This window comes from Propithecus coquereli, unplaced genomic scaffold (genome assembly GCF_000956105.1).
Source record: "Propithecus coquereli isolate 6110/MARCELLA unplaced genomic scaffold, Pcoq_1.0 Scaffold6, whole genome shotgun sequence".
Taxonomy (NCBI): Eukaryota; Metazoa; Chordata; class Mammalia; order Primates; family Indriidae; genus Propithecus; species Propithecus coquereli.
This window is the reverse complement of record NW_012151951.1, coordinates 8,794,974-8,798,238: the sequence shown is the minus strand read 5'-3', so window position 1 is coordinate 8,798,238 and position 3,265 is coordinate 8,794,974. Positions and strand designations below refer to the sequence as shown.

Below are 3,265 nucleotides of genomic sequence, written 5' to 3'. Positions count from 1 at the left end.
GAATCTGCCCTTTAAAAACTCTACTCGGTTTGTATTTCCTTTCTTTGTTTCACTTTGTTTTACATTTTTTATTTTTTCTAGTTCCTAAGACCCATCAGTCTCCTGAATATCTATCCCTCAATATCTTATGTGAGCATTCCATTCAATAAATTACCATTCCCTAAATCTAAGATCTGAGATAGGAAACAGGTGGCCTTAGATGGAGTATTCCATTATGCCCATCCCAATCTATTTCATGTGCTTCAGAAGACAGCTAGGTAAACTTTATGCAGCCTTTGGTTTCATAAACAGGAACCACCAATGATGCAAGCTGAAGGAGCTAACTCTAGATGTCAGTCAAATGCTCCTTCATTGTCTTCATGGAAATGAGCCACAAGAATCAGAATAAGTGGGAAGGAAAGGATTCCTAACAGAGAATATTTCCTTTAAATATCAGTATCAAATAGTGCAGTAGTTTCCAATGTGTTACAACCATTTATGCAAGAAAAATTTTCTGCATAACCCTCAATCATGAACAAGACAAAGGTATGGATGCTCTGGTTGAAGTGGCCCTTAGGGACCCATAATTTCACAGAGTATGTCTCCCCTCATCACCTTTTCCCCCTGTTTCTTCCCTAGTAGCTGCTTCTGAGACATATCTATAGAACCCCAGGGCTATTAAAAAAAAAGATTTGAAAAATAGTGGCTAGTAGTTAAACGTACAGGCTTCAGAATCAAGAAATCCTAGTTTCAAATCCCACTTCTATTTATCACCTGTGTGAATTTACATAAATTAACCTAAGCTTGTATTGCTCATCTAAAAAATGCAAATAGCAATAACAACCTTAAGGGCTGTCTTGGAGGTTAGATAAGGTAATGCATGTAAAATATTTAGCATTGCCTGGCTTACAGTAAGAATTCACTAAATGTCAGATATGATGATTATTAAAATGACACATTCTTGAGAACCCCAAGAAGAGGGGAGAAGGAGAAGGGTAAAAACCTACCTATCGGGTACAATGAACACTATTCGGGTGATGGGCACACTAATAGCCCTGACTTAAGCATTATAAAAGGTATCCATGTAACAAAAACATTTATACCCCCTTAATATTTTGAAATTTAAAAAAGAACTCTAAGAATGCTAACAAAGAGTTATGTAAAAATGAAAGCAAGAATTTGTAACTGTTGCCCTTAAAATCTTCTAGAATATTGTTTCCCAAATCATGTTCATTATCCTCCTGAAATATCTCATGAATATAAATCCTTGTGGTCAAAACTATTAGGAAGTTGCCACGTCTAATAAAACCTCCCAGAGACTCACAATGCATATTCAGGGCCAAGTGTCTGGGGCAGGGGTCTATACACAGGTAAATTTCATGTTAGCAAGATCCCTCTTGCTGGAGAGTAGAGAATGGGATAGGGCAGGCAGGACTGATGGCAGGGACACTGGTTAGGAAGCCACCGCAGCAATCCAGGGGAGAGATTCAGGGAGAGGACTCCAGAGGGTCCTGGCCAGGGTGACGTCTTCGAGGGAGCCACAGTCCAGGAGGCTGGTGTGCAGCCCCCGTGCCGCGTGGGCCACCAGGAGCCTCACTACCCTGGCTATCAAGACAGCTGCCAGATCGCACCTTTCCCAGAAGCTGCGTTGCCAACGCCACATCCCAAAATAGTGCTGACATCCCTGCCTGCCCTGGTTGTCCCCACCCCCACCCCCACCAAAGCTGCGTCCCCGGCTGTGGTCAGTGGGCTGGAGATGTCGGAGCAGCGGAGCTGGCTGTACCTGGAGGCGATGGCTAATTCTCTGCTCAGCACTGCACAGCAGCTGAAGGTGCTGTTCGAACAGACCAAGCAGGCCAGCTCCCACCGAGACCGTGACCCAGGCCAAAATTCAGGCGGACGCGGAGCGGAAAGAGCAGTCCTGCGTCAACTGCGGCCGGGAGGCCCTGAGCGAGGGCACGGGCTGCCAAAGGTCAACTACGGCTCCACCTTCTGCCAGGGCAAGGACTGGAAAGACCACCAGCAGGGGCGCGGGCAGGCGGCAGCGTCACCGTCCACGTTGCCGAAAGCGTGATGGAGAAAGTGGCCGTCTGAGGGACCGCCCGGCACTCTGCCAGCTGGGCCTCTGCACTGCCACGTGGCCGGTGCAGGTCGAAGACCCCCCTAAGGACTGTGGGGGGACGCTGAGGATAGACGAGGTTGTGGGAAGGGGAAGACACTTGCTGGCCAAGTTGCTGGCGAACTCCAGGTGAGCCATGCCCCAGGGAGTGGGATCCTCCCCGGAAACCCAGGGAGGGCTCACGGCTCCCTGAGGCCGCCCCGGAGCCGCCCCTGCCCCTCAGGGTGCCTCTTATCCCTGCTCGCGAGCGTCCCGTCGTGCCCTGTGACGCGTGTACATATGTGTTGTGTCTGTCAATAAAGTTGTAAATAAAGTCAAAAAAAAAAAAAAACAAGGGTAGAGCAAAGAAAACTGATCAAATTCCAGAGGGAGTGGGAGAGAGGACCAGGGATATGACAGGGTCAACAATGAAACCCAGGCATCTGGCCTAGATAATGGGACCGGTGGGGGTATCACCAATGGAAATGGAATACAAGAGCAGGACCAGATTGAGGGGAGATGAGTTTCATTTTGCACTAGTGAGTCTCAGATGCATAGTTTGCAGACATTTTTCACTGCAAGTGACAGAAACCCCATTCAAACTAACTAGAGTAAAAAGGCGATATATTAACTAATATAACTGGGATAGAGAGGGGTGACTCCTTGGGAATAGCTGGGACCAGGGACATGCACTCCTCCCTCAGGGCCACTTTTCTCTGCCTGTTCCCTTGTAGCTGCCTGTGAGTTGCCTTCTTTCTCTCCTCCTGGGGATGGGCGCAGCAGCTCCGATTTAAAGCCTAACAATCAGAGAAGAAAAAAATAACTCTTCTCCACCAACGTGTTAGGAGAATATCATGGGTAAGTCCTCGGATTGGCCTAGCGAGGGCCAGGAGAGCTGTGATTGGCATGGGAAAGGAGCGATTCTCCCAAAGAATAGGTTCTATAACCAGGAGGAGGAGAAATGAATTTACGGAGAGAAGGAGCGAGTGTTGACTGTCAGATATCTATGGATCATCCAAATGGCATTGTACAATAACCAGCTGAATGCATGAGTTAATATTTAAATATAACTTTTTGAAGGATGTTTATTCAAAATACTGTAATAATATTGAACACTCTGCTGTATGCTTCTATATTCTCTTGTCATAACAATTTTGAGGACTAATATTAGGAGAGCTCCTTGCCATT

At 46.8% G+C, this 3,265-nt stretch overlaps 1 pseudogene; it reads left to right on the top strand.

Annotated features, from left to right (window-relative positions):
- The first annotated feature begins 510 nt into the window (after window positions 1-510).
- Window positions 511-2,073, top strand: LOC105822187 (annotated as a pseudogene).
- The last annotated feature ends 1,192 nt before the right edge of the window (window positions 2,074-3,265 follow it).